This window comes from Triticum urartu, chromosome 2, assembly GCF_003073215.2.
Source record: "Triticum urartu cultivar G1812 chromosome 2, Tu2.1, whole genome shotgun sequence".
NCBI lineage: Eukaryota > Viridiplantae > Streptophyta > Magnoliopsida > Poales > Poaceae > Triticum > Triticum urartu.
The window spans coordinates 194,265,688-194,275,908 of NC_053023.1; positions in this window are offsets into that span (position 1 = coordinate 194,265,688).

Sequence of the window (10,221 nt, forward strand, 5' to 3'; positions counted from 1 at the left end):
CCGGCAGGATTTAAATCCCGGTTGTTGGGAGTACGAAGAGCCGGGCCCCCAGACATAGTCCGACGAACCTTTTTCCTGGTACAGAACAAACATACAGGTCACAGTTGGATGCGGCTACTAAAAAACATATTTACAAACCCGTACCTCTTCGAGGAAGGCCCAACTATGTCTTCACCCGCCTTCCTCTTCGAAGGCTTGCCCGGTGCCGCTCTCTTCGGAGTCGCCGAGCGCCTCCCCTTTGGAGCACGAGACAGTACAGCGGGTGAGGCGGAATAAGAAAGCTCTTTTGGGAAGGATGTCTCCCGATTACTCACTTGCGAGACAGGAAGAAGGCCAGGATAGTCGGCGGTGATGGCCACCTCTATGCCATCATAGCTCGCCTGGTAAAACACCCCCTCCGCAAGCACCACGGATATATCTGTATCTTCTTCATACCCAGGATCAAGCTCCCGGTTGTGGTTTTCCGGCTGTGGGGTGGGACTATAAAGTCCATCGGTGATCTTTCGCCAATGCTGTTATAAGCGGATTAAAAATTTATCAAAGGTGATCCGGGAGGTGGAATGAGTAAAGCAGAAGGATTGAGGCTTACCCAACTGGGAGGATTGTACATAGAATACCCATCTCTGTGGTTGATATGAAGAAATTCCTTTTCCTCCCCTTTCAACAGCTCGGCCAGTATCTTGGCTAGGGCAGCGGGGGTGTACGAACCTTTCCGACTACAGCGGGAGGCGTCATCCTCCCCGTTGTAGTGCCACATTGGGAGCCCTCTATATTGAAGCGGCTGAACCCCTCGCGCTATGGACGTCGCCATTACCTCAACCATTGTTAATCCGGACTGAGAGAGCATCTTTATCTTGCTCATGAGCTGACAAACTTTCGCACTGTCATCCTCTTCAGGACTCCGGGGACGCCAGCTGTGGCGTTTCTTCAATGGAACGCTGGCAAATTCGGGGAGACCCTTTCGAACTGGGTCGGGAAGCGCGACGTCCTCAATGTAGAACCACTCAGAAGGCCATTCTTCAGATACCTTCCTTGGTGTGCCGGACAAGTATCCGGTATCAGCGATGCGCCATACTTCGGCTCCGCCCACTTCAAATATTAACCCCTCGTGGTTATGTGGGACACAGAGCACTTCACCCACTCGCCCTTCTCTGGGCCAGAACGGGAGGAGGAGCTGGGAATGCTAGCCATGTTGGAGCGGTTTCTCCAGGCAGTCTCTGGGGATTTTCTCTTCGTGATGCCGAATGGATCTAAGATCCAACCTCCTTAAATAGGCACTCTTCCTAGCCTAGACGGGGTGTTATTTGCAAAAATGCCCTGACCTTCCACATTTGCTCGACATGTGGAAGACGAAGTTATTAAATGCACAGAAGTCGAGGAGAGCGACATTGAATCAACGGATGAATACATTACTTGGAAGTCATCAGAGGAGGACACCTGTGTGCCGAACACCGACACAGCTGGCGTCCCCGGAGCTATATTGAAGCTGTCTCCTGCAACCATCAACCTTAGACGCACAGTTCGGGACCCCCTACCCGAGATCCGCCGGTATTGACACCGACACACACCTCTAATCAAGTTGCAGTTATACAAGATGCGCAAAAACTCCTTTTCATCCAGAGAAATGCCTTGGTGGGATCTCAAGTATTTGGACAATGAAGGATTGTTCACCAGCGGATGATTGTGGTCACGAACAAAGTGTATCACCTCCCATCGCCCATCTAGCAGCTTGACCAACATTTTTGACTGGCATTGAGTCTGTTTTATTGTCTCGCGTTTCCGTTTCTTCTTTTTCTTACTAGGACCAGCCTCCTCTTCAGCAAAGATTGGTGGTTCATCTTCCATTTCCTCGTCACTGTCAACAGCTTTTGGATCTGGTATAGGGTCCAGAACAGGAGCAGCCTCTGCTCCTCCATCATCAGCTTTGGGCTTCTTGTACTTGTTGCAACAAAACTGTTGTTTTACCAACACATTGATGTGAGGTGTCCGCCTAGAGGTGTTCATCTTGACATAGAAACCCATCCGTAGGGCGTAGCTGTTGTAATGATCCTTAGCAACTTGAAGGCTATCAAACCTCATGCCAACATAGGGTTCCATGGGCTGAGACCCAGCCTCATCCTATCCTTCTTCTCCTTGCACAGCACCGTCAACAGCCCCAGCTCCTAGCTCAGTCCTGGTTGGACCAACAACATCTACCGCGGTGCCCGTGTCATCAAGAGTATGGCTCTCTGACTGCAAAGACACAACTATAGGGGCACCACAAGTTGATGACTGCCCTGCCACATTGTCATGGCCCATAGGGTTAGGCCCATGGCTTGGCTGCGTGTAGCCAACAGAGTGCACATTTTCTGTCCCATAATCAACATTAGCTCCTGGTGGTACGCTGGGTTGCTGCTGATCCATATCATGAGGAGGCTCATTGAGATCAGGAGGCAACTCATTGAGATCAATCATTTCTTCTTCTTTTTTGTTGTTGGCACATACCCCCTGCACATAAAAAAGGTGGAAGTGATGTCATCAGTTTTAATCATCAATGAGTGTTTCAAACAACCTAAAAACTTTCCTGTTTTTAGCACAATCATAAGCAGTTGCACACCAGTATGAAAATATTAGTTGCAAAAACTACATGTTTATAGTAGAATCTTTTTTTATAACATGTATGCATTTTTTTGCTTGCACGGAGTGGTTATGCTAGTTGCACAGTTTGCAGTAAATAGTTGGCACAGATAAAGAACATGGCTTTTTTACTTCAGTGTTTTTCTGACTTCTTTTATCTGTGTGTTGTAATGATGTGCAGTTTTTCTGTTGGCAAGGAGCTGATTTAGATTTTTCTGCACATAATTTGATGCTACATTTGAGATGAAAATCCAGGTGAAAGAAGAAAGAAGATTTGGATGACAGATTATAGATATATGTTTCATAGACGATTCTGTTTTTACTCCTATGAATCAGTTCAATTAAAACCTTAGATTCACACTAGAGCCACGATGATTTAGTCTCAAGCTAAACAAAAGGCAAGGGTTCTTCTAATAAGAACCGCTTGATAATCATTTATTGAATCAGTGTAATGACCCGACAAAATTGAGAGAGAAAATTTGTCTTTTGGGCAAACAAAATTGGAAGGAAGAAAAATTCTTTTTTATTTTTATTTAAGAACTACTTGAATTTTTAAGTCTGGTTGCGAGGTCTTAATAGTGAGTATGAATCATGGTTCCATTTTTTATCCACTCTATCTATTTCGTGTTCCAGATACTAAAATAAATAATATCTAACGAATTAGAATCATCTTGATAGAGATAAAAGGCCCTTTCTATGTATTATCGATAGGATCAATACTATATTTAACATATTTTACAATATAGCTTTGCAATAGGTGTGGGACAAGAATATATGCGTGACTATTTTTACTATGGTTTGTGGTTTCATTACCCTGTTTTATTTTTCTTTTTGCACAGTTTGCTGGAGAAGTAGCTATGGATCATTGTGTGGTTTTCACAAAAGTTTTCTAATGTTTTTGCTGTCGTACTACAGATTTTGTAGTTTTGGCTAGAATACATGTTCCAGTTGGCCAGGATGCATGTTCAGTTGGCCAGGGGTGCATGTTTAGTTGGCCAGATACATGTTTTTCAGCCAGAGGCGGAGTCATCATCTGTCAGAGCCTAGGGTTAAAACTATGTGACTAAAAATAACGTCAAATACCAAGCATACTAGAGTCTGTAAGAAGTATGCCAAAATTTCACATTGAAGATGAAATATGAATTCATTATTACCATGAGAGAAAATTTAATAAAACAAATAGTATAACAAAGTGCATAATTGCAAACATTGGTACCAAATGAACCAAGAGTTGCTTAATTTGAGGCCATCGTTTCTTTACTAGCGATATTAGAAGGACCTGAAGTTGCAAACACAAAATCATGTATTTAAAATCAACACAATGGACATAGACCAAGTCAATTGTTCATATGAATTTTGCCAGAAAAAGGGGGAAACTTAATATACCATTATCATGAAGTGCAAAAGGTAATAGCCCCTTCGTTTCCTCATTCGGTTTTCGGAGACCGGGGTTAGAATTAATGTCATCTGAATTAAGCTCCACACATTTACTTATTTTCATTACTTGCTCCAGCTCCCGCTGATTCTAGTGTTGTTGGATGTAGGATGGCCGGAAGTTGCTTCAAAAGAAATTTAATCGTGCGTGCGTCCATGTGTGTGTCCTCTTTATCTTGGATTTCTATCTTTTTCTATTTTTTCTGTTAACAAATAACTAAAATAAATTTGACTAAAGCAATAGTACAATTGAACATCAGATTTAGAAGGCCAGATCAAACTTGTCCGTGGAGACAACAAACTTGAAATACCACTAGCAAAAAATAGATGATACAACAAACTTGAAATACCTCTAGCCCGTTGTGGAGACAAAGCAGAACATGTGGCCGCCGGAATTGGAGATGGGGTTTGCTGCAATGAGGCGACGAGGCCAAGCACAGGTCTGGATTGTCCCGTCTGTCGAGCCTTCGACGGGCTGGGGCGGCGGATGAAACGAGGCACCGAGACAACGAGAATCTTTTGATCGACAGACACATGGTGAATGGAATTTTTCTGGTTGACCGAAACGTTTGGCGATCAATACCTTTGAAATCGCAACCGACCAATGACCAAACGTGGGCGTAGCTTCCTGCTGAGCGAGTTAGTTGGGTTGCCGCTGAGGCCTTGGGCTAGGTATTCACTCCTGGGGCTCGGCCTCTTTAAATGTGAAAATCTGAAAATGTTCTACTGGATATAATGGTACTAGTTGGGCCACGCCTGGGGCTATAGCCCCAGTTACCCTAGGCCCAATTTCGCCCCTGTTTTCAGCTGGTTAGGATGCATGTTCAGTTTGGCCAGGATACATGTTTTTCAGCTGGCCAGATGCATGTTTTAGTTGCACATTTATTAATTTTTGGTTGCACAGATACTACAGTTTTTTAATGTGTTCATTTGCAAACAATAAGTTCAAGTCGGTAGAATGCATGTTTAGTTTTGGCTACAATGCATGTTGAGTTTGGCTAGTATACATGTTTCAGTTTTTGGCTATGATGCTTGATATATGCAACTCATCCCCTATGCTTCATATCCCAACCAAATATTCATTGTCATCCATTTTTTATTGCACATATACTTTAGGTTTTATAAAGTGTTCATGCACAAACATCCAGTACATGTGGGGAACAATGCATGTTTTTAGATTGGCTACCATGCATGCTGAGTTGGCCAGAATACAGGTTCAGTTAGCTGGGATGCATGTTCAGTTGCACATTTATGCATTTTTTGTTGCACATATTTTTTGGACAGTCAATGTGTTCATTTGCAAACAATAACTACAAGTTGGTATTATGCATGTTTATTTTTGGTTACAATGCATGTTGAGTTGGCTAGAATCATTTTTTTAGCTAGCTAGAAAACATGTTTTAGTTGGCTAGAATCATGTTTTTAGTTGGCCAGAAAACATATTCTAGTTGGTTAGAATAGCAACTGATCCCTGTGTGTGCTTGTTGAACACATCCGGGGGGAATTTGGGTGGCATGCATGTTAGAAAATAGTAGGCATCTATGGATAGTTGCACAGTAATTTATGGTACTTGTTTTCAGTTTGCAGATATGATACTCATGGAGGGGGATGTGATGTGTACAATGGGGTGATGTGCCAGATCCACTTCTTTTTTTAAGCAGCTTCTCCATGGATTTGTGCTAGATCCATGGACAAGGGGGTTGACATATGCAGTAGAAGAAGGGGGGAGTGAAGAGGGGGCAGAGGGATTTACTTGATGTTGCTGCCTAGTATGGCTCTGACCACCTTCCCTTAGATCTTTGAAGCAGCTTCTTCTTCTACCCTGGGGCTGCCATGGCGGCTGTGTAGGAGGAGGAAGAAGGGCCTTGGATCCCCTTCTTTCGTGGAGAAGAAGAAGGCAGCGTGGGGGCGTGGGGGCGAGCGGGCGTGGGAGGGGTTAGTTTGTACAGCTGGCCACATGGGGGACCGTGGGGTGATTCTGTTTGGGCCTATCGGGAACTGGCCACTCGATCGCCGCGATTGGCTGCCTTTCCCTTTCTGTACCGCGGGGGGGACATGGGCTTGCCTTTTTGGCTTGGCCGCTCGGTAGCACTAGCGAGCACCCTGCCGCTCGCTAGACGCGTCTGAACTTGTATCTTTGCACAACGAAGGTAGTTCAGTTAATTCGGTTAAACTGAACGGTTTTCGGTTTAAAACTGAAAAAAAGAATGTTCAACGGTTTCCAGATTTGAGAACTGAAACCAATACCTGAAAAACCCGAAATTTTGGTTTGGTTTACTTTTTTGGTTCCGTTTTTGGTTTCTGGTTCGGTTTTGCACACCTTGTCCCGTGTCAACCCACTAATCGGTGGACTGACAAACTGAAAGTACAGTAAACAGATTACCATACTCAGATGCCGCATCATTGTTGCTTAGAATGATATTGACAGACCCTTACCGTGGGAGACACACCACCAACCCAGAACATGTTCATTGTTGTGAGCCACAAGGTAGTTCTCGTTTGTCAACGCTTAAAATGCGTCCCGGTAAACTTTTTCGGTTTTAGTGTAGCGGCGAAGCCATGAGCCAAAAAGTGCCTATAATAAGGTTTTTGGGTTGTTGGAAATATTAGCATATTTTTAATTAATCTAATCCACGAGTAAATGATAAGCATGGCAAATACGGTATGCATCTCATATCGAATCCTAAGCATGTGAGCACGCACGAATCGAAATATCTATGAACAGCATATATACAGCCACCAACCGTGCACGCGGTTGTCGGGATGGGATCACCGGGAACAACATAGTGAGAGGAAGCTTCGGCTCAGCTCATTCCCGCAACCCGTGGCGCACGCACGCGTCGTGGCGAGGAGGCGACGGAGGAGGAGGCGCGCACGTGTACAACTCCTATTCCCAAACTCCCAATAGCAAGTGGTAGAGCATCCCTTGTAAAGAGATCTCATTATACTTACTATAGCAGTATGGAACCATTACTTCCCATCACTTGTCGTACACATATTAATGGGCTTTAAAGATTAGCTGGGGATTATTGGCCTAAGCTCATCCCATAATCCAAGAAGGTGCTCTCGCCCACCCACGTAGGCGAACTCCTCCGTGGAAAACTGCACGATAACTCGGCCATCTTTCGGCAGAAGCTGCACCCCACACGCGAGAGATTCTCCCAGAGGACCGGAGGTGAGCGGCAAACGTCGGCGGCACGGGGCTCGTGCGTGTGACCGCAGGTCTGGCGATTCCGCCGTCTCAACGGGATTCCCTCTAAATTGAGCTCGGGGTCGTCTGCCTCACCACAGCGTGGACTTCCTTGGCATTGGTGATCAATCTCTCTGTCACGCATCCTGACGGCTCGATCCGTTTGCTATCAGCGTGAGTTAGCTTCCAGGAAGGAATCGATGAGCTCACAGGCTCTCCTGTGTGGTGCCGTTGTGCACGTACGTTCTCGGCTGATGTGCAGAGGCCGGTGGGGGTGGGGGATAGTGTTTGATGAAATGCTGTTACAAGAAGAGGTAGGCGAGAGATGCTTACTTTTGCTGAGAAAACCCTTCACACACACGCGCGCGCGCACACACACACACACACACAACTTCTTACGGATCAGAGAAGGATCACTTCAGATTTTGTTGACGATTTTCTAGTTTATTCAATTCGTTTTCATGGACTAACGAGACATCACTCAAATCGCCTTCCCAATGCCCTGGCCTGACATTCTGCTGTTGCCGCGATCATTACACATTTTCTTCTCCGCTATCTGCATGCAGCCTCTTGAGCAGCGGAAACCATCCGCTCAAGCTCTGGGCTCGTGGGGAAGGCTTTGGTACAAGGAAAGGAGGAAGGAACCATAATGACCCCTCAAAAACAAAAAAGGGCCAAAGGGCATGGCAATAGGTGGAGAAATGGAATAATAGAGAGCATAAATCACAAGCTGATTCACATTGCACAGTATTAGGATGTCTTGATGTAATTTATAGTACTCCCTCTGTAAACATTCAGACTTCTCCATATAATTGTTGAGGGACACTTTCAGTTTACTTGCATGCAGTGTCTATTTAAGCACCACCAGGCAGTCCAACTAACGGCACTCTTCAACTTCAACAAAATAGACATCAGGACCGCTCATGCCATACAATTCTTCATCCAATATCTTGTTCTCTGCAGCATAAATATAACTTAGTTCCAGGAAAATATTTGAACTATCCATACAAATTTACCTCTGAACTAATACAGCACAGAAATATGTCGCTTAAAAAATCAATTGTAGACCTACAACTACAAGGTCCAGGCTAGAAATATGTTACTTAAACAAGTACTAGACCTATCAGGGGACCCTACCATGAAAACTGTAACTTCCTATGAAAAACCACAAATAGGTTAACAAGTTGTAAACCTTTCCAGAACACAGCAAGCAAATAGTTCATGTCTCGTATGAAGAACACTAACAATGAAGCATAAATCAAGAGAAGAGAACATACTGAATTTTCCAACTGCTATGGCCGTTTGTTTTGTCCATTCAATGCGGTGGACAGGGAGGCCCCGTAGGTGGCCGGACCATTTCTCCAGAGTAGTAGTATGGGAAGCACGTAAATCACAGCCAGGGGACTTCGCAATCTCTGCAAGCTCGTCTGTGAAAAACAGCATCTCCCTGGGCCTCCAGGTGGCCACCAACCGACTGAACCGCTTCCTCATGCCCCTTAAGGTCAGAAAAAGGTCACGGTGGGCATGGCCCCAAGGGATTGACAACTCGCCAGTTAAGACACTAGCCGTTGTTCTGGAATCAGTCCATAGATGGAGTTTGCTGATCTTGAGTTCTTCAGCCTTGTAAAGAAGCGCTAACGCAGCATGAATTTCAGCTTCATTTGATGAAGAGCACTTGAGATCTGAGAAAACTTCTGAGTAAATGATCTTATCGTCCTTCCAAATGATGTAAGACAAGCTTGCAATTCCCGTCTTATTATCGTACGAAGCATCACATTCCCCTTTGTAGAATGGTTCGTTGGTCCCGTCATATGGCTGCTTCAGTCCGTGGTCATACATTAATGGTTCAATAGTGGAAAAGGAAGAGTCCCAATCTTCAATAATGTAACCCTTCCTGCTAACAAGAAGGTCCAGAAAAATCTCAAATTCGCCATCCTTACAAGTATCTTCATAGGATGTGATGTCAAAGCTACTCAAATAGCAAGGATTGTGACCAAGGATGCTGAAGGTTTGACGTTGCAGAAATATCATCCACGGATCGTTTATTCCACACGGGGCAATCAAACATCGGTTAACCAATAATGGTCTGATAAAGTTCTTGTATCTGGCCTTAAAACTGAGCGCTTTAGTAGCTGTTTGACTGGTATCGGCTAATACTCTCTCCCTCAAAGCTGTACTATTACCACGCTGAAAATGGCTGTCCTCGCCAATATATCGTTCACCTGCATCACATTGCACAAGTTAGGTAGCCAAATGTAGCATTGCACTGAGAAAACTTAAGCTTAATTAATTTCAATGTGTGTAACAAGTGTAGAAATGAAACGAATGAACAGAGATGAAAACATAATTCTTAGGAAGTTTTCTCAAAATAAAACTTGTACATATATGGCAAGCGATCATAGCTTGTTCGAAATTTGCAGAACATTAGCATAAGGGCTAGAAAAACAATGTGAAAGAAGACTATGAATGCGACAACCGATGAGAAACTTCTTACCATAATCTTAATATGCAGATGATAACCAAAAAGAATAAACAGAGAACACATCCATACAAAACAACAATTGTGTGTTCAAGTAAATGAAATGAGAGGGGGCACATAATACCGTGTCATGGGAACTTAAAATGCATACATACAGTAAAAGAATCAAAATGCTCACACATACAACAGGTTGGCATCGCTATATGCAGAGAATACAGCTGACAATTGACAGTCAAAAATTGTGAATCAACAGAATAAACACGTACCAGAAAGCAGGTGTATTTAACAAAAGGGATGGCAAGTTACCTGAATTTGTGACTGACTGGTCTCCAGCCAAGGTACAAAATCGGTGGTGTTTCATCTGTGACCCTAGTGTAGCAGAGGAACCTGCAACAAGCAAAGCAATTAAAAGGGGCAGTGGATAGCCATGTCTGCATTAAGAAAAATCAATGTTATATTTAATGAGAACAATTGCAACAGATCCAAAAAAGAAGAGCCTGCC